This window comes from Anser anser, assembly GCF_964211835.1.
Source record: "Anser anser genome assembly, chromosome: 6".
NCBI classification, from domain to species: Eukaryota; Metazoa; Chordata; class Aves; order Anseriformes; family Anatidae; genus Anser; species Anser anser.
In genome coordinates this window covers 25,356,532-25,383,506 of record NC_139726.1, presented here as the reverse complement: position 1 = coordinate 25,383,506, position 26,975 = coordinate 25,356,532, and the positions used below count along the sequence as shown (strand labels likewise).

The 26,975-nt window shown below is 38.4% G+C and overlaps 1 long non-coding RNA gene across 1 annotated transcript; it reads right to left on the bottom strand.

The window, feature by feature from the left end:
• Window positions 1-18,236: 18,236 nt before the first annotated feature.
• On the bottom strand, window positions 18,237-24,182 carry LOC310902023. Its single transcript, XR_014586414.1, has 3 exons — window positions 23,585-24,182; window positions 23,303-23,418; window positions 18,237-18,328 (listed from the first exon to the last, which is right to left on the bottom strand). It is a non-coding gene; the product is annotated as an uncharacterized lncRNA (long non-coding RNA).
• Between the last annotated feature and the right edge of the window lie 2,793 nt (window positions 24,183-26,975).

Sequence of the window (26,975 nt, the reverse complement as noted above, 5' to 3'; positions counted from 1 at the left end):
TGTAACAAAAGGATAGCATTCTTACTATCTCCCACTGTGCCATCAATATGTCACTTTCTCAAAACACTTTTCTTACTATAAAGGCATCACATTCATTTCAAAGTGAGCTACAGTCAAAGTGTTCCCATATAATCTTCAATTTAGGCTAAACACAAGGGAAACCCAACCCTGCTGTATTATCTGTGCCTATGATACATCAAGCTAAGTGTGACAGCTAGCTATTAGCAATACAAATTAAAATGCCTCCTTTAATACAAGAAAGGTCAGAAATGAATGCTGGGAAGTTCACAGGAGAAAGCCCAACAACAGATGAACACGTGTACTCAACTTTTGCTACTTAGAGAAAAATCTAGTGCTATCGCTTACACACTCATCAGAGTTTGTAGCATGATGAAAATATCACAGAACAAGGTACAGCAAAAAAAAAAAAGTCTAAAATCCTCATGGAAAACAGTTTGTCCTGGCCAATTACAGTAGAATATGCATAGCTAATTAGATCAGTATTCTCATCACTGAACCCAAATCTCTAATTAGGGGAGCCAGGAGATGCTTCATCACATCTTTTGTTCCCCTAAACAAGATGATTAAACAGAAGAGACAATGACAAAATAAGTAATGCAACCTCTGGCTATAAAATACTCTGGTCATTTCAACATGAAGTATCTTATGGGAAAATATGTATGAGGGGGTCTCTTGCAGCAATTGGGGGAGATAGGTGAATTCAGTTTTGTAGGAAACATGAACGGATGATGCATGAAAAGTACGAATGCATAAATTCAGACACATAAAATTTTGGGTGCTTCTGACTGTGTTTGCCGCTGCAAAAATTATTTTACTTTTTCTCATGTTACATTTCAGGAGTTACCTTTCCAGCAGTATCACAAAGTACATCCGTATTTTCCAGGTTGCCATTTTACTTTTCACATCTCACTTCTGTTCTCCTGGCCATGTGACTACACTAAGGTTGAGAGCTTTTCCATGAATGGAACATCATCGCATTTTGAATATACAGAGGGGTTTTGTATTGTTGTTGTCTTTTCATCAATCTCTTCAACCTCTGATATGCAGCAACTGGAAAAGAAATAAAAGGCAATTGTCTGCTAATTTTGGTAGCTGGGTAACTAGAATTTTGGACTATATTTAAAATCTTAGCTTTAAATTATCTTCTGCCCAGGTGTAAGCATTGTTTTGATCTAGCACTTCTTTATGATCCTAGTGTCACTTTAAGCAAGACCATTTTATTGTGAATAAGCACCTCATACAATAATTTAACAATAGATATTTCAACAATTAACCTTTCTTTTGCTAGTTTCATACTAATGTGTTCTATCTGGCTTATAAACTGAGGGTGTTTACACGTGGAATGGTTTTGATCACAAACATTTTCCACAAACTTGAACTAAGACAGAACTGCTTTCTCTACTTCTTTTGAAAATGTAGTACTGTAGTGACAGGTTCTAGGTCTGCATGCCTTTGGAGTCTGAAAATGTCAGATTTTCAATTTGTCAAAGAAATCTGTAAAACAAAATCATCTAAAAATGCATTTTGCGTTACAGCAGAGTGAAGCAATGAATCACATGGTAACACATTAGAGTGACTACTATCAAAGGACCCCATGGGGAATTTAGGAAAAGGTAGTTAAGCAATTAATGAAGATATTTAAAATCCTAATATGGCAGACAGCTTTGAAGGCAGCAAGGGATTAATATTTGTTTAATAGATCATCAGATTCTGTGCCAAAAAAGAAATGTAACAGAAGCCACCTTACTCTGAATGCAAGCATATACAATTTGAAGAATATTTTGCTGCAGTGGTGACATCAGCACATCATGCTTTGTCATGATAGATGTGAAAAAAGATTTTGCCTTAAAGAGAGAATTACCTTGGCTGCTTTTGACTGTTTTGGCTGAAAACTACTTCAGTGATGCAAACTCTGTTGCAAAGCATTGAATGCAATGTTCAAAGAGGAAGGAATATATTGCTACTTTACAAAGGTGGCACAGTTACAATATTAGCAACTGGTCATGGTGACTGCACTGAAATTTTTAATGGGGTTTGATGTGACTATCAACTGCTTTTTTTTTTTTTTTTTTAAGAAGATGCATGTGTCAGAATTGAACTTCACAGTTGTGTAAATTCCTATCAGGTTGGATCTGTAGACTCAAGTTTAGGCCATATATTTCTTCTCAGCTGGACAAAGATCAAACTTCTATGTTAATTATAACGATTTTCAGAAACCAGGACTGATCATGCCTGGCATTGTCTCTGTGATGCAGCCTGCTAGGGGTGTGAAAGATTGCTTTAAAGTTCCATTCTTTCTTTGCAGAAAACCTGAAAGCCATAAGGTACTTATGTTCCTTAAAGGCAATTCTTTAGGTTTTCGGAGTCCTAATATATTTTATATTGTTATTCTTCCTTGTTAAAGGAGGGTCATAAACAAAGCTACTTTTAATGTATTTATTCCCTCAAACACAGGTAGTAGAATTTTCTTGTATCCCTTGCTCCTGGAAAAATGAGATTTTGGCTAAAAGCTGGCTTGTCTTAAATCTGTTCAAATAGAAGACAACTAACAGGTGATAACTGTTTCCTTGCTGGAAGTTCAGGGAGTTTCACACGGATAAGTACAAAGCTGGAAAAATAAAGGCAGTATTTCCATTGCTTTATCAGATATCCTCACATGCAGAAACTTATAGGCTTCAACAAGTGCTGTATTACACAGAGATTGAATCTATCCCTCATCTGGCATTATTTCTTTGATTGCAGTTCAATACAAATTATAGAATTGTAATACAGAATCCATCCAAAAACATTAGGAGAGCTATTCTTTACAGTTGCCTTTAGTATTGCAGAGAATTGAAGAAAAAAACTAGCAGCAAAGCAGAACAGAAATCTGAGTCAACAATTCTCACTGGACCGCAAATGTATGCAATAATGATGAGGCAGATGGGATTTTTTAAAAACTTCTGCTTAGCATATAACAAGTTCTTTATTTAATTTCCTTTAGACCTTGACATTATTAAACCCACTGCTTAAATCCCAAACAGCCTTTGTTTTCAGCATGTTGATTTAAGGAAAATTCCTCAATAAACAGTTATCAGATAGCAGGTTTTTGAAACAGACCTATGGGTGTGCACTGCTGAGAAAATAGCTTCACATGTATCATTCTATTTTAAGTGACTGTCTAAAATTTATCAATAAAGATAATGCATTTATAACGTGGTAAATTCGGTAACTACCACTATGTATACCTCCTAGGATCACATGCTAATGAAAAAGATGCTCCAATAATTAGGCCTGGAGCCCATTGAATACAACACCTTCCAATTAGCACTCCCCAGCTTGAATACTACCATTAACATTAAACAACAAAGACAAAAATGGGTATCAATTCACATAATAGAAAATAATTGATGAAGTTGGAGGGTGTGATTATTTGTGATTACTTTACAGTCATGCACTGAAAGTAGGAGAGCCCCAGTTAGTAGTTAATCTCTGGCTACCTCTTTGAAGATAATGAAATTGGCTTCCTACTGATGATTATTCATTAACAATTAATTCTTTCTTGGTGATCTGCTTCATTTTCAGTTTCTCACCACAAACATGCAATGGAATAATTACGAGTGGAAATGAAAAAGCAATTAGTGGCAGATAATGCCAACATCTGATTAAAAAACAGTAGAACAGATTAGCAGTTTGGTAACTGCAACTCTGCTGCCTTCAGCAGGGAGATGTAAGTTACCCAGCAATATTACAGTTCAAGCTGTGTTTCCTTTTTATTGCTTCCTCTACATCATGGTCTGCCACATTAAATGCTTTGTTTTATTCTTGAGGGCATTGACTTGTTGTAAATAATTTCTAAAGATTAACTATTATTTGAGATGATTTGTCATCCTTCATGCTGAGACTCTCTGTCAAGAAAGAAGGAAGTAAGTACTTCAATCAAGCCATTTATTGTAGTTGCAAGCAAATGTAATAGGATTTTTTTTTTTTGAAGGGAGGACAGTTGGAGATTTGCTTAAGTGAAGTGTCTGGAGACAAAGATCCTGGAAGTTAAACTCCTGTTCCCTAGAGAGTGTATTCTCATAAACTGGAGAACACAACAACTGTCTTCTGGTCTAGCAAATGATAGCTGTCATTCCTGTCACAAGCTTAGTTTGTTTTGAAATGTGCATTGTGATTCTGTTGGTTCTGCAGATTGGCACCACAGAAATTCAGAATATTTATTATAATCTTTTAAAATTATGGATGGTTTACATCATGCAGTGGCTAGAATCCCATAAATGTCAAACACTTGTTTAGCAAGAAACCAAGCTAAGCAAATAAACGCTTAGCAGGAAATCTGGGGGGATCCATGGCCTGCACCTAGAGCCCCCGTTGCATACAAAAATGAGAAGAACCAAAAGGAAGAGTCTCAGCCCTTTCAGTAATCCTGGGCTGCATTCCTGTATTGCATATCCTTCAGCAGGGCAAGTTCCTGCCCTGGAGCAGAGTTTATATGGCCGCCCCCTGGACTAAGTTTAGGAAATGATTGCTTTCCAAATGCTGATAAAGGAAGTGACTTGTTAGAACCTGATCATTTCCCAATTTTGCTTTAGAGAAGAAAGTTCACAGAACGGTGAACAGGCACAGCTGGCGAGGTGGGCATGCAGATGTATTAATGGCAGGAACCTCATTAACCACTGGGTCAGAAAATGACTAATACCAAGTTATTTTATATTCCAGTTTAGAGTTAGCACAATAGTCAATGGTGTCATGAGCATATAGCACTTTGGCTATTTTTCAAAACAAAGTAAGAACAGAATTTTAGAAGTTAATTTTTTTTGGTTAGCTTGAGAACCTGAATGCCATATTTTCAAAATAGATGATTGTAGACAATTTGTATTTAGAAATTTCTGTGAAGGGAATTGAAAGTTTTCTCCAAACTCATGGAAAACAGGGTGTTTTTCATGGTATTTATTCAAAGGTTTCATTTTTGATATTTGATACCAAAGATGTGGGATGAAGATGCGCTGAAATATTTGTGATAAACTCATGGTTTGCAATCTGAAAACTCCTTCTCTATCCTAAGGACAATTATGATATGCTAAGAGGATAGCCTTTCAGCCACTGCTACTTTGGCAGGCTCTGTATTCTCTCTCATTTTGTAATTTTCTTTACTTTCTTGCAGAAGTCCTGGCAAAATCTTTGAAAAGATTTACGTTCTGTCTTGACTTCCTTCTCTCTCCCTTAATTATTTACTCTGCTTATTCTCTGTAGAAACTCTACTTAGTTTTACTTTATCACTGATTCCTGAAAGTTTTTCTCTAATTTTCTCCATTCCTTATCTCCTCCCAAGCTCTTTCCTTCACCTTTTTCTCTAGTAAGTGAAATAATAGTTTTACTTCCCCTATTCTCAGTAAAACATTTATTTCAAAACGCGTCTGTTCTATGATCACTTTCTACATCTCTAATTTATCTCAGTGAACTTTTCACATACATTGTCTCATATTCTCCTGAGGACATTGGATCTGAGTTATTACCAAATAGCTCAGATTTTTTCAGTTACCTCTACCAATCAGATCTGAAACATCTTCCTATTACATATCGAAGCTCTTATCCTGCACCGTGGAAACTGGGCATCAGCAGGAAAAACATTCTTAGCTTTTCTTTTTATTTGTTAGCAGCCACACTATGCCCATCTCAGTGACCTAGACTTTCAGCCACCTTTATTACCAATATGTAATTAAAGTGTTAACTATGTGAGTTGATTTAGAAAGAAGCAACAGCATATTTCCCTGCAATATTTTTACTATTTTCAGCAGTATGTTCAGTCCAGAGAAAGCCTTCATTTTGCCTTCTGTTGACATTAACAGCAAATACTGAAATAAAACCTGCAAAACCCACAGTAAAGGACTCTAACCAAATATTCTAAGCACATATTTGGTGACGTATGAACTAGTCAGACTAATCAGCAAAATGTTTCATGAGAATAATAGGTGCTGTTGCATGTCAAAGGAATCGCCTTAGTACCATTTTTCTGCAATTTGGTAACCTTCTTGTTTTGGAAAGAATACCTGTTCAGGTGCAGCAGCTAGTTAAATTCCATGTAAAATGTCAGGAGAGTCCTGGTGACATTGCACTGACATACAGAACTCTTTAGCTGTTAGCACAGCTATCATTCAATTGTACAGGAACTTCTTGCGCTGGGATTATAATTTTATATATATATATATTTTTTTTTTGTAAGAAAAACTAATATCCTTAGGATTTTTGTGTGTGCTTTTTCTCTTTTTTTCTTTTTTTCAGTTGACTGATCTTTTGACACAAGATTTTGTAGTAAGTACTTGGAGATAAATCAATTGCATTCAGGTATAAAAAAGAGGAAGAAAGTAAGAGAAATTGCAATGTTGTGTGCCAGCTAGTTTTGACAGGCTGAATCTGTGCCCTGTGTACTTCATTACTAATACTGGAAAAGCACTTTCAGGCCAAAAATTGTCTCCTAAGGAAGCCCTGAAAGGTTTTATATTTTTATTTAAGATTTATTATCTCCTCCTTTCATTTTGTAATCAGTAGTTCAAATAAGTATTAATGCAGCACATTTACTTAGCAATTCTATAGTATTTAAGGTATTAGGTGTTTTGAAAAAATAATCTTAGTAGTTGTCAAGAGTCCATCCAGAAGCCTTTCCAGGCTTCGTGAGCTGAGCATGGGATTCTGCATGGCCCCTAGCAGCAGCAGCAGCAGCAACATGGTGTTTGCAGCACATGCAGGTGATGCTTCTTACCCACTACCCATCAGATATTGCAAGTCAGTATCACACTTCCCTGTGAGAAGACGTTTCCCATACTAACCTACCACCACAAACTGACTTTTTCTTTATATTGCCAGACACATGGGAATAATCCAACACATAGTTTCCCCCATAACAGTATATCCCTTATGTGATTGGACGTATGATTGACCTGTTCATCACCATTCAAGTTTCATGGGTTGGGCATTTGATAATTTGAAAGATTAGTAAGCTGATTTAGACATGAAAGCCTTTACAGCAAGTTTTTATCAGCTACCTTCCAGGAAGTCAGGTTAAGCAATAGGCAGATGAAGGTCTCATTTCTGAAGCAGCAGAAATGCTACCTGACCTTTCTTCTGTCTTGTGCAAGTCAAGATCTCCACCTAGCTACTGAACTTCTCTCTTTCCTGGAAGCATTTAGAAGGGAAGAGCTGCAGTTTGTCTGTAAAATAATAAATGCAGCATGGAGCTGGGGATAGAAGGCACATGGTGCTGACAAGTCTGTGGTTATTGTCAAGTACAGGTTCTAGATCACACAAATGAAACCACGACTGCTACCTGCCCGTAGCACATTGTTGAAAGCAACAGCAGAAGCAATAAGCATTGAAATATTCAGGAAACCAAGGGTTTTCGTTTATATTTCATTGGTAAAGTTTTCTCCATCATATTCTCTGAAACGATTCTTACTATCCTCAGCCACTAGGTTTTTGTTTTTTTTTTTTCTGCATCATGATCAGCAGATTACATCTTCAGAAGTCTTACAGGTAACATATTTTGGGTCTAACTCTAAGTCCACCTACATCTATATATTGTGTTATCCTCTGTTGAGGGTCTTCTTACTTTGTGACACTTGCAGCAGTGCATTTTCCTCTCTACTTTCCTCCTGCTGAGCATGAGGTGATTTCAGAAAAGCAGAGGCAAATTGTCTGTTCCTGTAAATGCTTGGTACTTCCTTCAAACCACTCGGAGAGACTTCTTAGCTCACTGCTGTCACTATGAAATGAGAAGGCATTGCATCTCAGAGAGCCACCCACTCATTTTCTGATCACATTTGTGTCTTGTCTCCTACTAATTCTCTTTAAATTGTGGCTGTGACAGTTTTGCTCTCCCTATGCCTACATGAATGGTTAAACCACATCAGCCATGCATCTGACTTGTCTCCTGACCTTTCCTTCACCTCCATGTTAGAAACAAGTTTTTCTATTTTCACTTCTAGTGTTCAAAATCTTCTTCAGCACAACAGGGTAAAATTCAGATTGTTTAGAGAGAAGTTACATGGTGAAGACTGGAAACAGAAAAAGAACAAAGCTAGGGATTAGAATTCAGGCCTAAACCCTGCATGACAAACACTGACACTTAGGTGTCAAAATGTTGTCTAAGAAAATCACTGTAATGCATAATACAATAATTGTATCGCTTGAAAGACTGTTACTGGCTTTACATACTAGATATTTTGCTTATCTTAAAAGTTCACTCTGGATGTTTCAGGGCTAAAAAAGAAGCCCAGAGAGAACATTTGAAATAATAATAAAAAATACCACTGTACTAAATGCATTAGGATTCATATTATATTATGATCAGTTTATCTTACTAGCACAGCATAGCGCTGTGATTTTGACAAACCAGGTAACCTTTTCTTTGTGTCTAATGCTAGGGAGTAAATAATTTCTTGTGCCTGTGGCTCCCTGGTAGTTGAAGATGCACAGAGCTTGACACAGTTCTGTGACAGATCCAAGGACTAAGAAAGTCTATATATGACTTTCAGCCTCAACTTTCTTTCTCATCTGTGAAACCTTTCAGTAATACTGTAATATTTTAATGTTTCAATAGTTTGAACTAGTCCTTCCCAGAAAAGAACCGTGTTTTTGCACCCATTCATTTTGCTAAAGCAGACACACACACAACTGCCCCCCAGACCTGTAACTCTGCAACTCTGCAAAGGAGTGGGACGTATGTATGTGTACTACAAAAGGGAATGTAATGCAGAGCTGTGTGCTGTACCGAACACCTCTGTTGTCCTTCTCCTCCATCTCCCACAGTGTACTTCCTTCCAGTGGATAGACATCCGCCTCTGCACTTTTTTCTTCGCATGGGGGGTTATGTACACAAAAATGTGGCACATCCCGTTTTCTCAATTTCCTTCCCAACCTGGATTTTTAGGATAAAGTTTTCACAGATGCCAGGTGGCTATGATAATCATGATGCTCATCTCTGGTTGATAAGGAAAATGGAGATCTGTGATGGTTCTGTGCCAGGGTCTCACTGTCTTCCTGTAAGAAGGAGAGGATGTATCAGCAGTGCTGGAGAAATTGAGCATGATTTAAAAGGAGGAACAAATTGTGATGAAAAAGGTGATGAATCCTTTTGATCTCTTTGTCTAGTGTCTCTGTGCACTGCTGCTAAACTTGGACAGTTGTGTGGTAGTCTGTTCAGCATCTAGCAGCGTTCAGTGCAGCACAGAGCTCAGCAGGGACAAATTTTCCACATTCGTGCTTGGTGTTAGAAACATGGAAGTGTTCAAAGTCTTGAAAAGATTTTCACAGCCTGTACTGAACCCCACACTGCTCTTAAGCTGAAGTCAGTGAGAGAACAAACTTGTTTAATGATAACATGATAGTGTCTACACCATCTACCTGGAGGTGTTGTCTTCTGGGGAAAGTAGCATCATGCACACAGTGCCATACACATCTATGAGCTGTGTGATCCATAGGCAATAACAAACCAAACTGAACTCCACCCAAAACCCCAACTGTCAGTGCAATATGTGTGCATGTGGAGCAGGTAGCAAACCCAATATTTTTGGCTTGCAAACTTGTTTAGTTTAGCACGTAGTTACTAAACATTGTTGTAAGTAGCTACTATACACAGATAAGATTAACACAGGTACTAAGCTACCTTGAAGTTAAATCAAAGTTGGAAGGGATGAAGTTTGTAGTTAAACTGTTTTCTAGATTTTCTTGTGCAAATAGTGTGAATGGTAATACTGTAATATAACATGTTCCTTTCAGAAAGTCTGAGTCCTCCCTGAAGACAAAGTAAATCTCTGTGTTCCCCAAAGGTAAAATGTAATTCTCCTTTTATTGAAATAGTACAAGTAGGACCATATAGGTCTCTTAATTGTACAGTGTGTGGTGTTGGGGTGAGAACTGAAGTAAAAACTTTTTCCTATATTGAAAGTGAGCGCCTAATCCTCAGGAGAGTACACAAGACAGATTTATTCATATGTTCACCGTTTATCCTCAGAAGAAAACAGTTAGCTCTTTGTGAGCCTGCAGGATAGCCTCAGCCTCTTGCCTTTCAGCCTATTTGTTCCTCTGGTGTTCAGCTCCTAGACTTGTCTCCAATGAACTGTAAGAAGCTCTTCATGAAAACCTGAAGTCTCACACAAAGGAAACATCTCAGCAGCTGACTGAATCTAAAAATGGTTGAAAATAACCCAGGGGAATAACAGGAAACAGTTTTAAATATTGATTTATTCAAAGCTTACATAATTCTCTTTTCACTTACAGTACACCATGGTCCCACTCCCCATTTAGTGTTTATTTTAATGATGTTTTGTAACCCACAGAATACTCTGCTGGTGTTGAGATTTATATGTATTTTTCTATTTCTACAAGCAAATGCAAGATTTCACAGCTCTTTTATCACATTACAGTCCCCTCATGCTGTGCATCATGATCATGCAGATACAAGGAAATGAAGCTTACCAGGTTACCCAAGCACAGCTGAAGGAACAGAGCGTACTAAAAATACATGTATACACTCTACAGTTACATATGTGCACACTGATATTATGTTGTTTTGCAAGATGGAAAAGAAAAATCTTTTCACCAAATGAAAACACTGAAAATGAAATGACAACAGCAGCAGATGCTAAAGCAAATCATCTAATTAAGATGATTTCATCAACCATTTTAAAAGCCATTTAAAAAAGCAATATAATACTAAGTCACCAGAAGAAGCGTTGATTATACTTGCACATATAGGCACAATAAAACTCTAGCTGAAGCTGCCCTTTCAAGCGTGAAAACAAATGCTGCTTTGAAAACTGTTTTTTTTTTTTTTTTTTTTATCCAGCTGTGCTTCACATACTCTTAAGGAAAAGTAGACACACTAAAAAAATTCTGAACAACTATAACCCACAGCTAGAAATATACAATTCAAATAAATAGAAGTTTTGCCTGGGTCTGGACTGCAAAATGACTTCTGTGCAGCATGGAGAATAGCTTCATTTTGGAGGGGGAAGAATTTTCAAACCAGTTTGCAAAGACAGGGAGGGAACCTCATTCTCAAATTTGTACAGGTGAGCCACATTTTGTTCTCAACAAAATCTGAATAAAATAGACAGGATGAAGACTAAATGATACAATGAATCTGAACTTTAAGTCTAACTAACTGAAAAATCAAAATCAGAACTTTGTCCCATTCCCCTGGAATAACCTTATTCTAAAGTACCTTCTACTCCTCTCATGTTTACTCTTCCTTTTGTCTATACTACCGAGTGCAGTAGTGAGTTTTCAGTGTGCAGCACTGTTCTTACTATCAAACATTTAGTGTTGGAAAGGTGCACAGGCTGCCTCCTTACTACAGTGCTGCACACATTCAACTTCCTCTTTCACCAAGATTTGTATCTAGGAGCACTCTTGCCTTGCCTTCATGTCACTTGCTGAATTTTTGTTCCCTGATGTTGCCTTCTTTACTTCAAAATAGCTGCTGGACAAAATAGCAGGTATTCAGTAAAAAATAAATAAATAAAAAATCAGATATATGCCTCCACTCTCTTCTCTCTATCTTCCACCTCCTGCTGGAGTTTGTACTGGGCAGTTTCATTACTCAAAAGCCTCTGGTTCCCCTTGAATTCTTGGCTTGTTGTAATTGCTTCTGTAAGAATATATCTTTGCTGCTTCCGAAGCAGTCTACAAAAACATTTTCTGTTTTGCAAGAAAAGGAAGCCTTTTTTTTTTTTAAGGGAACATTACATTAAAGGTTAATAACTCTGAGTGATCTCAATTTTCTTTAAAGCCCTCTGCATGCTCTGTTTATCTTTGTCTGTTTTCCTTCTACTTGAATCCAGTTTCCTCAAAGCAGAGCATTACATCCTCATCCTTTCAGAGGAAGATGACTAGACTCTTTCTAGCACTGGGGTTGTCATTCCTAAAGATTTCACTTTTTCCTTCTCATCTTGATCCCAGTGATTGACTACCAGTAACAAAAGACTTCTCCTTTTTTTCTGCATCTTTGCAGAGCAGTTAGTCACAGTACAATTAAGGAGGCTCTTCCTAGCACTTTCTGCAGGTGGTAGTTTACAGAAAATGCTGGGGAAGAAGAGCGGGGACAGCATTAATCCAACTAGCTGGAGAAGTGAACAAAGTGCAGCGCTTCATGTAATAAAGCAAAGTGGATGTTCAAGAAAAAAATTTGGTTTTCACAGATGCCATTTCCTGACTATAAAATTCCTTTGCAAGAAGCTCCAGCTGACCTTCTCAACAGGCTGGCCACATGGTCAGGGCATGTTTCTTGGTTTTGTTTTTTATTTTTATTTTTATTTTGAATCATTCAAAATTTCATTTATCTCTTTTCCTTCCTGAATCAGCTTGGCAGCAAATGCATGAAGTTGTAACAAACACTGAATGCAAAGGCTCTAAAATGATGTCGCAACAGTGGATGCTACTTACAGAATATTACTAACAATTATTTTCAGAAGTTTCCTCAGCAACAATGTGGGACAAACAAGCAGATGTTGAGAACATTAGGTCCCAAGCAAAATGTTTCCTCTTTCTACAGACAAACAGTCCCTTTGATACTCTCATGTTCACTGACTCTAGAGTTGCTTTTTGTTAAAAGCCTGACAATAATCACTGAACTCCCAAGGACTGGCAAACCTGAAAGCCTGCTGTAAGTCAGAAAACCTTGCAGAGAGGTTTCCAGAGCAATGCTGCTACTCTTGGTGAAGGCAATTAGATTTTGCCAGGGAAGGTAAACCCCAAAGCTGTTCTTATTTTCATCAACAGAGAACAGAATCATCCAGGAAACCCTCTTGGTGCTGAGAATGACAAGAATATTGCAGCTGTTATTAAATACTCACAAAGGGGTTCAAGGCCGCCATTGTTCCAGTCACCATAAATCCCATCGCTAAATAGTTGTTCTGTCATTAAAAAAGCACAGGTAGATGATGAGTGGGGACATGCCATTTATTTCAAAATACATCAGAGGCAAGGAACACCTGAATATTTAAATAGCCTAAGTCAGTTCAGTTGAAACAGTGACATCAAAACTACTAAATATTTATACCAGATGGAGGGAAAGAAATTGTGACTGGGGGCTTGGGCTCGATAGATTCAGAGCGGCAGACTGTCACAGCTGCAAGGCAGGGCTCCTTTTCTGACTAACTGCTCCCTTGCGTTTTTCAGCTGATTAATGAAAGCCAGTCTATAGTAGAAAAATGTACATCAGGCACACTATCTGCCATGTACTGGGAGTGGATTTTTTTTTTGGCATATTGACACACAGTGATGGTGGATGGCTTCTCACAGGGAGGAAGAGCTCTTGTCTAGAAGTAATTCATGGTGGATGTTAGAATGGGAGTTTTCTGGCTCAGGTGGAGGATTAAACTTTCCCTGCTACTATAAGAAAGTGTACTCACAACAGCCCTGGCTGCGGTTAGTTTGTTTCAGTAAAGAAAAATTCATCTGAAACTACTGGAACTGAAATTTTCAAAAAACATTGATTTTCAGATAAGCGGTATTCTTTACAGCTTTTTCTTCATTTAAACATTTTACCCAAGCCCTTTCATTTATGTTTAAACACCGAGTTTACACTTGAAAACCTAAAGTTTTCATCCAAAAATTCTGTATGTATTAAATTCTGTATGTATTTAAAAAAATTTTTTAAAAAGTTTCAGTCCTATATCTGCATGGCAATGAGATGTTCAGTTAATTTTGAGCTAGTGTCATTAAGCTGGAGTTTCTGAATGACTGTGTTAGTACTCGTTTAAAAGGATTATGAGGTCACATCACAAAAATGAAATTGGTTTAAATGACTAAAATCTCTGAATTATTAGCATATTTCTCACACAAAGGGCATATAAAACCTCCAGATTGTCTCGCTGCCAGTCGATACAAGCTACCTTTGTACAGACTTGAATAACCCAGCAGAGCAGAATGGTCACTGTGTAACCTTTAGTGCTGTTGTGTATGCTGGGAGGGTGAAACTGGTCCCCCACACTTGGTTCTTCTCAAGCATCTTCAGAGTGACACTTCATAGACCTTTGATTGCTTGCCAGCTGGCTCACTGACCAAGCCTGCTAATGCATTTGCGGCCAGAAATAAGAAACTCCACATTAGCTAGGACAACTCCACAACTGGGTTGGCCAGTAGTGGGGTCTGTGTTGATTCCTGCAGCATTAACAGTTTACAGTGCACTTGCTGTTGAAAACCTGATGTTGAGCACAAAAACTGAGACGTTGGAGGAGGAAAAGCTAGGCTGGAAAGTGGAGAGATAACATGTTAAAGCTCCCTTTTCTCTTAGTGGTGAAGGAGGTGTTTGTGGTCTGTGGTAAGTGAGAAGTATTTTGAGGTTGTGTGCATATCAGCAATGTTTTTTATCTGTGTGAACACATGTAACAGTCAAAGCCCTGTATATTTGTTGCAGCAGAGGTAGAAAGGCACAAGCTCTACCATTTCCTCTTCTACAGAGCTAGCTTTTGAATTTTTTTTGTTTGTTTGTTTTTCCTGATGGAGGTGCTTGAGTGGGGATAGTCTGCTTAAATAATACTTGAGGCCATGAATGATTACTTGATTACTGAAAGGCCAAATGAAAGATGTCTACTACCCTTTTTTCTCACATATGAGTGAAGCTGGTTCCCATTAAATGTGCTATTAAATTTTTCTTGATATCTAGATATCTTGATATCTAGAAGCACAAAAAGCCTGTTGCCTGTTTACCTTCTTTGTGTAAGATTACATGAAGGTAAGCTCTGCTTTCGCTCTGGCCCAACCATAGATCTTCTGTGGTTTAACATCATGCCACACCTCAACTGAAAGGTTTTGCAGAGAGGCAGATTGTTTTGGCGTGGGCTCATGATCTGCTTCCAGTTGCCTGGAGCACTAACAGTGTACAAAAAATCTGAGAAAAACTACCAGACACAGGTAAAGTGTAAAATGTTGCAGGGGTCATCCACAACTACAGAATAAAGAAAAAAAATCCCTTAAAAAAGGACAATGACTTTGGACTGGAGTTGCAGGCTTGGAAAGGCAAGCCAAGCTGCATTATACATTTCAGAGCATGTATCTGAACCTGATTTGCATAGTTTACTTTTTTTTCCTCACACATTCCTCTCCTACCTGTCTCTTTTGGCTCAAACAAATCCACAAGCCATAGAACAAAAACTGTAAGTCGATAGCCACCCGGGGCTTCCTGAGCTAGGACCTGATGAAGGGTGACTGCTGTGTGAGATGCATGGAAATGATGCTGACACTTTCTGTGGACTCTTTGGCTTTCACAAAGGTAGCGTACTTAGCAGTGCAGACAAGGTCAGGATTACAACAGGGTGAATAAAAAAATATACATTCAGAAACCTGCCCAAACATTATGTGAATCAACCATGTTCTTCTCCATGACGTTATGAGACTTTCCATTTTGCTTGCATAAATGTCAGCAGAAAGTCAACTTCAGATGAAATTTTGCTGCCTATGCTTGAACACTCATCTACTGAGACCAAAAAACTGACTACTTCTCAAACTAGATATAGCTAAGCACTTTCATTCACTATTTTTGTGGACCACAGCAACTGGACAGTAGTCTTTAAGCTGTACGCATTTCAAAAACTTCTCATAAACTTTGAATCAAATTTAGATTCAGTCCCTGTCTTTGTAGTTTGACATACTAAAAGTAAATATTTTCTCCCAAAGATTCTGAGGTAACGGTGCCGTCCAGCAACTTCACTCAATGTGGAAGAAGTAATGCTTGAAAGAATAATATCTACGGAAACGAAATGACCTGCCCTGGGCTTTAAACCTCTTATTTACTGTTTCAAGTGCACAGTGAATTTTTAATGTCTCTGTCAGAAGAAATACACAGCAACTAAACAAACCTAGCCATGCTAACCCATAGTGCTTAAGCACAAACACATTTGTCAAATACAAACCTTTTCAAAACAAGTATCTCCAAAAAGTATACACACCTCCCTCTTGGGAGACTATGGAAGAAGAAAGAAAACTGGGAATTGTTATTTACATCATTTAATATTTTCCTACAAGTGGCTGCTAAGGTGATCACTTAAGAATCTGTATAGAATATGGTTTTAGTATCCACAGAGTAATCTTTGAAAACATCTGTCTAATGTGTTTAAGTAACAAAGAAGTTTGGGGAAACAATATGATGAAAACAGGCTAAAATCATCCAATAAACTAAGTGAAAATTATTAATTTACCAATTCGTAAAAGCTGGTTGCAGTTAAGATTCTTGTTAAATCTTCCTGATCTATACAACTACATAAATCTAACACAAAGGGTACATCTACTTTAATTTGCAGTCTTCCTTAGTGTTAAGCACGAATTAGGATGTGTTCAGGGAATTCAAGTACATAAGAGAAATATTTATCAAAACCAGTTTTAGTCATGCTCAGACTCAAAAGCCAGAGCTGCTTTATTAAAATTGAGAAGCTTCCTCAAATGCACACAGAACCTAGCGTCGCTTCTGAGTTTCAGTGGATAACTTCACTTTACCACAACTGCCCTGAAGAGGGGGCAATGAAGATTTCAGTCTTGCTCTTCAAAATGCGATGGTGAAGTAAAGTAATCCTGCTACAACACATTGGCACCACTGAGAAGAGCTGTTTGGCAGCTGCAGGCCAGTAAATCCATACATTCATTTTTAAGAGAGTATGTGACCTCCCAAAGTGTCAGACTCCAGACATAGTGCAGTTCTTTTTCACAAAAATGCAGTAGTAGGTAAACAATCTCTGCAAATGTTCATTTCACATGATTTCTTCAAAACTTTCCAAAATCATAGGAAAAAAATCAATCAGCTGTGGTCAGTGTTGAATTAATAAGCACAGTCTTCACTTTAGAAGCTATTTCTTGATGTTACTGTTCAAAGATCCTATTTCTTCCAAGGTGTTCCCACTTTCATTTTTCAAAGACATCCACATACCCCATTTCTGTTAGCACAGTGTTACCCAATTTGTCTTTGCGATGCCAATGTCAATTAACTCGAGGTACTTGAAACACACTGTACCTTATCAGAAATGCAATTAAAACAATCAGACAAATAAAAAAGCCTCAACTTGAAACTGGAGATAAATTCTACTATTGTAGATACAAGTCAGCTTTACTGATTATACTAAATGAAAAGTAAAGGATAATTAATGACAATACTTGTAGTGATACACTAGTAAGGAAAAAAAATATTTCTGTATTTGTCATTTGATTTAATTCCTGTAAATAACTACAATGTTAACAGCTTATTCCCAGAGAGAAGAGAGAAGGGGGGAAAAGAAAACAAATGCTCTGCTGCACAGGGAGGGCCTGAGGCAGGCAGGGCTTTCTTTGCTCATCCTTTGGGTCATGCCACAGGCTAGAATCGGATGGGTTTATGGCACAAGGCAGGCACCAAATCCTGACATGATAACAGCACAGACTAGGGACAAAAAAGAGTAGGTGGTCCCAAGCCACTGTAGGCGTATCATACTAGTTAGTTCATTCTCGGGAAGATGCTGTATCTTGGCGTGGCTAGGAAAGAGCATTGTGTGAAACCCTTGGTCTGTGCACATGCACCACACAGCCAGCTAGCTTGGCTTCCCGCGGCTACTTCCACAAGTCTTTTACATTACATTAACATGAAGTTCTGGCCACATTTTGCACTTGTATTTCACAGGTATCCCAAGGCACAAACACATCAGATCTGCAGAAGTTGTCCACAATCTCTTGACTCTCTAAACCGTTTTTCTGCTATTTCTTCTGTCCAGCAGCTCTGGAGTGATCATTCTCACCATGATTTCAGGGAAGGAGTAGGCAACCTCTAACTGTGATAGCCAGGGAATTTATCTAACCCTACGTCACCAGCCCAACCCTGCAGTAAGAACATGAGCTAAGAACTGTTCCACACACTTGCAATATGTAGGCCTTGAGTGGACGCCACACTCCCTGTCACTGGGGTCCATGCAGCAGCAGGCAGCACGATTGCTCAGCAAATTTGATGTAGTTGCTTGGGAACTTGAGAGTAATTTCCTCTACCAGTATTTAAGGACGTTTATCAGCCTGAATTTATTCTCTGTTGAATACAATGTGCACAAAGCTGGCATAAGCCAGAAGAGTGCTCTTCTATAGTGTAGGGGCAACTGTTTCAGATCACCCAGATCAGAAATTTCACACCTGGAGCGGGTCACTGCATGCACAGGAAGCGTGTGCAACTGCTGCATGATCTGATGACTTGCATGTTTAAGGACATATAGTCCCTGTTAGTTCTGCCACGAACTCTCAGAAAAATCTTGATTCCTTTAGTGGGCTTCCCAAACCTCTTTACCATCCAAAAGAGACAACACTTTATCAAATTGACAGTCTGAAAGACCAGATTTAAAACTGCATTAGCCCTGATAGATATGAAAATTAACTCATCTCTTAATATCTGTATTAAGAAGCCATAAAGGAGAACTTACATCTACTACATTTTGAAATAATATTGGCATGAGCTTTGAATGCTATAAACTGAACCAATGTGGTTACAAGGAAATAACATTTTGCCACAGCCTTTGAAAGGCAGAAAGTGAAAACCATCAGTCTTAACCACTCAGTAGTTGTATGATAATAGACTTGCCATCAGCACATAGAAAAGAGGCTTTGTATGTATAAAAAGCAGTGGTTTTCATTGAATGTTTTATTTTGAAACAGATTTAATATATATATTTACAATATATTTTGTTTTCAGCCAAGTACTAAGAAGAAACAGACATAACTCTTGTATCTGGACTTGTATCAAAAGTTGCTTTGGCTTTCGTGATCTATACTATTTTATAACTGTGACTTACTGTTGGCTACTTAAAGCAACTCCTGAATACTATTTAGTGTTTTTAAAATTAGATATAAAAGAGAAACTAAGCTGAAAATCTGTAAAGACTATGTCTTTTCAGCAGAGGAGCAGCATGTCCTAGAAACAAGTTGCACAGAAATCAGTGCAGTGGTATTGCTGCCTTTTGCAACTGAATCATGACAGCCTATGGTGATCAGTGTTGTTCAAGCCTGTGGTACTGAAGTCATGTGGTCTTCAATCCTCATCTTTTTATGAGTACAAAAATAATTACATCTAAGCTTATTAAGTTAATAATTTTTAATTTGATTTCTGATGTTGTGACATATAAGTCAATAATTGTAAGGAAAGTTCTGCTCTCCTCTAACTGGAAAGCATTAGAAACAGTGAATTCATGTGTTGTTCTTAATTCAGATCAGATCCTTGGCAATCCTCAGCACACTGTAGGAGTTAGCCTAGCTGGGATTGGTATAAAATTTTTGAAAGAGATGCTTAAATCTGGAGAGTGGTACCTGACTGCAAGTACGGTCCAAGGCAGGAGCTGACCCCTGAGCATCGAAGCATCACTGACTTATGCAGGTATCTGAGCCAACCATAAATTGCAAGAGGGATCTCTCTTCCATCCACTGAATGTTTAATATGTTTTTGATTAGACTGGAGCTTTTTGGGTATCTTATTTTCCATATTCTATGTCATTTTGAATAGAAACTTCATGGCAGCATTCAAGTGACTAGGTCAGCCTTTGAGGGCACATGAAAACTGCATTTTTCTTCTGCACCCAGACCTTCTGGGCACTGGGCAGTCCTCATGTATCAGAGTTTCAGGTTTTCATTTGATATTACAAAATCAGTGCAGTCCTCCATACACTTTTCTTCTTTACATTAGCAGAATGTGATAGTTGTCTAAGATGACAGTCTCTCCTAAAGCCAGCTTTCTAATGCTACATACGTTAAGCACTCATAGTTTTTTGTTTGCTTCCTCAGATAGAAAAATAGAAATTATTTCTAAGCAAACTTTATCAGTTATTAATGTATTAGCTAGTACCCATTTTGTGGTGCATTGTTAAACAGATCCCATACCACAGTGCTCATGAATTGGGCAGTTTGATTATTCCTTTTCCGTGACATGCAAATCATCTGTGTTGCAGGATGTTTTCCATTTCCTAATTAATTCAGACAATCAGTTCATTCAAGATAATTCTCTACTTGAGTCATGAACTTAGAGCAAATATGTTCAACATTGGTTTAATTTGTCAGTCCCTTTCAAAACAGATAAAGAATGAGGAGTTAAATAGAAACATGTAACACCTCTTCCCCTCTACCACACCATGCAGAGTGCCTTGTGTCATATCTTCATTACTGGGTACATAAACTGCCACAAAGAGTAAAAATCTCTACTCCTTAGTCTAGATTTTGTTTGCTCACCTTGGTGAGAGTTTATTCTCGACAGAGTTTATCCGGAACTTAACTCATTCGGGGAAGAAATTACTTACATTATTCTCCAAGGAAACATGTTACAGGCACCAACTGGATGCCTAGAGATATTTTACAATCCTCTCAATAATCTCTTCTGAGGGAAATTTTGCTTTATTCTCCAAGCCTCAGTGGTTATTTCATAATCTACTCGTGAAGGTGCAAAGATGTTTCGTACCTTCCTCCTTGGATGGTTGTGATAAGAAGTTCATGCTGTGTGACTCAGTGACTTTTTGGTCCTGTTTTGCTCATTTATGGTCACAGAGAGATCAAAATAGTGCAATGCCAGAACAGAGAAGTCAGATTTTGACTAGGGAGCTATTGGGCTTACATGGCAGCTGTGGCAGACATATGGAAAATCTGCTGATGTCCTGCAAAGTAACTGGTATTTGTAAACTGTTTGCTGGGTCATCTGTCTGCTTCAGTCTGCAAACACAGGCTGGGCAGGGAAAACAAACCCTGCAACCTCTCAGCGAAACACCATTCTCTCCAGCACAGAGGGGTAAAGTCAGAAAAGAAGTGAGAAAGTACTTCTGTGGATTTGGTTCTAATGTTATGATATGTGTGCTCAGAAGTCCCAGTATAAAGCAGTTCTTCATGAGCGCTGTTCTGTGCTGGGGTTGTGCAGGGTGCTCCCAATGCAGGAGATGGAGGCAGGAAAGCCTCCTGAGATAGCAAGAGCCACAGAATGATTCTAATTTTTGCCATACATTATATACAATAGTATAAAATAAATTTAGGTAAACAAAATAAATGCAAAAATGAAACAAAATATGTATAATTATAAATGATGTATACATGTATGTCACTAGGCATACAGACAGTATCTATATGCATTTATATTATATAACTATAATATACTTATTCTCTTAATTATAAATACCATACCTACTTAGAGAAGTTACAGTAGAAAACCACCATAGGGCAATCAGCCTGTTATTTTTTTAATCTCATCATTCAGGGTTAAATTCATACAAGCTCTTCCTATGCAGACTTGCAGTAAAAATAGTTTCATGAAAAAAAGTCCTGAAGAAAAAGCACTCTAACATCCCTCATCATGCACTAAACCCTTTTAGCAGCTTGCTAATGGCCGTGCATATTGACAGAATAGTTTGATGCCACAGAGGTCACACAAGATTTCTGATAATGACATTATACTGATGAAAAGGGGGCTTAAGATGCAGTTTGAGGTCGCATCATACAGGGGACTAGAAATGTTCATCCTAGGCCCAAGGTTCATGTGCATTAGGATGAAAGGGTGAAGCACCCCGAGGAAAGAACAAAAAGCTGTTGCCCTTTAACCTGATTATAAATGAGAGGCATGGCAATTCTTGAGCCTACTTTTCTTAAAATGTCTAAAAATACCAGCAGCTGGATTATGGTCCCCCTGCTCACCAGCTCCCCTGCTTCTGAGTACTCATGTGCCATTTCACCATTTCTGAAACATTTGAAGTTTTCATTTTAAAAAGTCTTTAAAAATATAAATAACCAAACAAGAACATTTAGTGTTAGTCTCCCTCCTCTGCCCATTCCCACACCAGTTTTCCAGACCTGATTCAAATGGTGAAAAGCTTTATATATAATAACAGAAAGATAATACAGTATAAGGGCAATGCCTGTTTTTACATGTTACTAGGTCTTAGATTTATCTCTTTTGACTGTGATGAGCATCCTCAGGCTAAAACTTCTGCAGTAACAGATGCACACAAAACTCTGTGTGTAAAATTTGAAATCCTAAAACAAGCAGAAAGTTGAAAACTAACAATACAAATAAAATTTTGCCTCAAATTCATAATGATATGGGAAGCCCTAAAGGTCAGATTTAAAATCCAATGTTTCGTGGCACATCATAGGTTCAGAGTTTACAGCCATGACCCCAGCAGCACTTTTTGTTAATCCCACTCTAACTTTATCAATAATTCTGTCTGAACTACATGTACAAGCACAATGTTCTTTGAAGTCTAAAAACAAAATTCACCCAAATTGTCTCTGGGCAAACTTCTGTCATCACAAAGCCCCATGGAACTGATTCAAAGTCAATCGGAGCTTTCAGTGAACAAGAGAATGAGAGTAGCAGGGGGCAAAGAGGGGGAGCCAGCTCCATCCTTGTTCCTCATTGCACGTTTCACAAGACTGTGTTTGTGCAGTGGGCAGGAAGGAAGAGATCTAGCTTATGAAGAACCCCCTCCAAAAAATAAGGTTGGCATAGAAGGAAGAAGTGAGAAAATTGCTTGTCCAACTCTTGTTGGGGGCAAGATCAGAAGACAAGAGTGGACACGTTGGGTTAGACCAGACATCCATCTTGCCTGTTACACTCTTTAATATTAGCAGTTAGCGGATGCTATTGTAAAGCATATACAAAAGGGGCACGTATAGAAAGTGGCTTCAAGGAGCTAAAGCGAAAATAACCAAAACAGTCTGCCAACCTCACTGTTAAACATATTTAGCAGAGTATTGCAAATACTGCTGGCATGCTCATGCAGACTGAAGAGCAGTCATTCAAGTCACAAGAGCAGTCTCAGCAGCTTTCCCCTAACTTCTGGTTGTGTTTCTTTTCTATTACAACTGAAACTGAGCTAAGTGCTGCTGTAGCTGGGAGGATATTAAGTCTGTAAGCTGACAATAGAAGCAGTGATGGTGGTATAATAGCCCAGAACTTCTTGTGCACATAAGCACACCATATACTGCACATGGCAAAGAGACTTTATCTATTACACAATTATGATTACCTCTGGGGTAGAAGAGGAGAGCTGTTTAAAAGGGACATAACACCACCCAATAGCACAGGACAAGAAGTAAAAGTTATCTATCAAAACAAAATTAAGCAGAAATTGTTAGATTTATGATAATTTATAGTTGATAACTTCATCCTGCATCTGCTAAAACCTGTTCAACTATTTTAACATTAGGCCTGCTATAATTTCCCATTGAAGGTTTGATCCAGGTGTGACAGCTAATATCTTAACAATAACAAAGAGAGCTGCAGGAGCAGCAAACTAGAAACTGCCACAATTGTGGACAGGAACATTCTACTTACCAGCTCTTGCTAAGTCCTTTATGCTGCATCAAGTCCCTTATGCTGCATCACCACAACCTGCTCTCCATCAGAGTTTGCCCATCCAAGAACTGATTAGGCCTGACCTTCCCTGATATCTGAAATCAATCAAAAATGCAAATGTACTGGAGTATCTATAAGGCAACTGTTTGAGCTTGTAAATGTAGAAATCTGACATGTCTTGGAAAAGAAAGGAATTGCTTCTCGGTAGCTGGTCACTGAAAACTGGGAGTTTTAAAACTCTTCTTTGCTGGATGCACTTACAGAATGTCCAGTAAGCTCAGAGTTACAGCTGAAAGTTCTTTGATGAAATGTTGATGAAAAAGATGGATGAAAAGAGCACTTTCTTGAATCTGCTAGTTAAATATCTATGTGATCATCTTTGTGATGACTGCCACCTGAGAACCCCAGAGCTAAGTGAATAGATCTATGATATTGCCAACCTTGCAAAACAAACAAACAAACAAACAAAAACTTCTAAGTTTAAATAAACTTCTAAGACTGAAAGCTGCAAAATATATGTTGGCTTTTTGCTGCTTTTCTGAACCCAGTAATAACTATTAATAGCTTGGAAATTTTGTTTCAGCATTTCAGTAGTGTGCCTGTAAGTTATGCGCACCTAGTTATCTAAATTCTTCAGTCTTGCTTTGAATGTATTTCAAAAATCTGTTGTTTCTTCTTCCCCCTTCCCCCTTACATTCTCTTCTAGAACTCCAAGCCAACAAGTTTCAGACCTGGCTGAAACCAGGCTGTTGTAATATGGCTGTAACAGGTTGTACTGCTTACAGAAACACTTTAATTTGACGCAGCCCTTTTTCCATTTTCACAACAGTCTATTTTTATTTTTAGTTTTAGTTGTTTGAAATGCTAAACACCCAGCCAGAGCACATTTATACTCATGTGGTATTCCTCAACTGTTAATCCTACTATATCTTTGCCTATTCACAATTCATTATATAAGATTAGTAACCTAAATCACATGGCACTGTTCCTACTCTTTGACTGGATGATGGTGAGTGCCCTATTGGGGCACAAATACCTTATTTGCAAATAAAATAAGTTGTCACTTAGTGAAGAGCCAAACATTTGTGTGGGCAGATGTCCATTAGCACAAATGTTCATGGATTAATCACCAAAAGGGGTGTGAACACTTCTGAATAGAAAAGCAATTTAGAATTCAAGCAAACATTTGTGAATAATTTCCCTAGCTTTTCTTTATCTTGGAGAAGGCTTCATGTCTTGATGTGGGACTTACTGATTATTTCAGTGCAAAACAGAATAATAGAACTGAAATATGGCGTCAAGATTCACTGCGACATTCACAAGTAAATTTGCTTCGCTGTACCTGCAGGTTTCTATTGTGCTAACTGTAAAGCAAAAGCATTTAACAAGGCATGTTCATGTACTGTACAGAAATCAAGGACCATTCTGTGACTCCTTAAACTGATCAAGTAACTTATGTTCTTGTACGTTATTGTGTGTTTTGGTAGCATATTCCCATCACCTATTTGCTGCAGGTGGGTGTGTTCTCCACAGAGTTTTTTAAGGTGCTCTCTGTCATTTTCAGCTCTCCTTAGCATGCTTATCATCCATGCATTACCTTGAGGATATCATTTGTACACCATTAGATGCAGCTTTCTGAGAGAAGCTGACCTCTACCTGTGACTTATACAGTAAATATTTTTTTTCCCTCAGATATGCAGCCTTGTGAAAACCAGGCTCTCGCATTTGCAAGACAGAAAACATGCTAAGGAGCCTGCAAGTTAAAACTTGTATTAGTTGTTCGTTGCTGATTAGGTTGTTAATGTTACAAGTTGTTCCCTCCCTCCCTTGGCCAGAGTGGGTTAGAAAGATCAAGTTTTCTGCATGTAATTTGAACAAAAATAGACAATCAAAACCCAGCTTGGTTGTGAACATCAACAAAAGAGCTTTGCAAAAACTTGGACATATTTATGGAAGTGTGCGTATTGCAGATATCCATTTGCTTAACTCCTTATGCTAATGTTTTGAAAGGCAGTTTGCAAGTATTAAGTGCTTGATCTTTGGAATGACAAAGCTCTAAGTAGAGCTGAAGGCACAGCATTAGATCCACAGTGCTGGAGATGTGCTTTTAAATTAAAAATACCAGTTACATTTACAACACACATCCTACCATAAAAACATACCCATTAGTTATGAAAACTGACTGCTGTTCAAGCACAGCTGTTTACAACAATAACGTATGCAATCCATGTAACTTAGTGAAGCCTAATGCTATGAACATAAAACAAATGAGAGAAGGAAGTATGAGGTCTGAACACTAGGAACATCCTTTTGTACAGTATTACTCTTTTTTTTTTTTTTTTTCCTGACATAGTTTCAATAATAACAAAAAATACAGAAGAGCTCTTATAAAATCTGTGAGGTCTTGTGTTACGTGCCTGTGTTCCCCCACCCACAGGTATCGTCAGTTTGAATCACTTAAATTTTCCCAGTGATCAAGCACCAAGTACCTGATGGTGCCATTTCCTAGGATAAAAGTTTCTATTGTTGTCTATAAATTCTGGCCCTTTCTCAGTAAAAAATGACACCTTCTAAATTATAGCCAGGAAACTGCCAGTGAGGAAAACCCCCAGCATGACAAGCACTTCCCTCCAGATCACAGAGCCCAGGTGAGCAACCTGACCGAGAGCAGAATATAGGGACAACTGCCATGTGGAGGAGATGTAGGCGACAGCTACAGGATAGAAACCTCTGTCAAGGAGAAGACTCGCTGATTAACGACAAAGAAACAACATTTCTGTTAACTCCTCTCCCCCCCCCCAAAAAAAAAAAAAAAAATTGTTTGTGGGTAGACATGAATGAGAGAGGGGGAGAGGGAAGGCACGTCAGAGTTGCCATGTGAGACCCTGACAGCTGGCCAAAAATGTATCAAAGAAGGAATCAAGTTGGGGGATGTGACAGACGTCCCCATCTTCCACCCTCATGTCACTTCTGGCATAATGGTTTTGTTCCTTCCCGGTAAAGCCCATTCATGAAAAGATACACGCAGCAGCTGTCATTCCCCCTGCACTAAATCCCTCTGTCAGCAAAGAAATAACTGTGAGCTACTGCATATCTGACCTTCTCCTGTGAGATCCTTATACCTGGCATGCAGAGGGCTAAAGGAGGCAAAATAATGCACGCTTGGGAAGTAAAAAATACAAAGCCATCTTGGGCTGGATGAAGCAACTTTCCATTGCTACACACAGTGATAAAAACAGAAAAAAAAGTTAGATTATCGGGTAGGGTTGTAGGATACCATTTGAACATTGACCTGTGTAGGGATGAGAGAATAGAAGGTAAAAAAGAGGTTAAGTATGTATAGTCTTTTAAAGCCTTATTGATTTCAAATGTTGCACCCTAGCTTATCTAATTAGCTGAAGTCAGACTCATTTTTGTAACCTAACAGAAAGATGTGCCGCTTTCTCTTTCTTCCCCTGCAACAGCTGCTGTCTCACGGGGCACTAAGAGCCGCACACCATACCTGGGGTACGACTCGCGGGGTACGAGCACTGCAGCAGAGCTGCGCTGCCTGCAGAGAGCACCAGGGATGTTTCCCCCTCCCAGAGTGCTGTGCCCCAACAGCTGCCGTGCATCATAAGGGCTGCAGCGTGCTCACAGCCAGCCGGCTCCC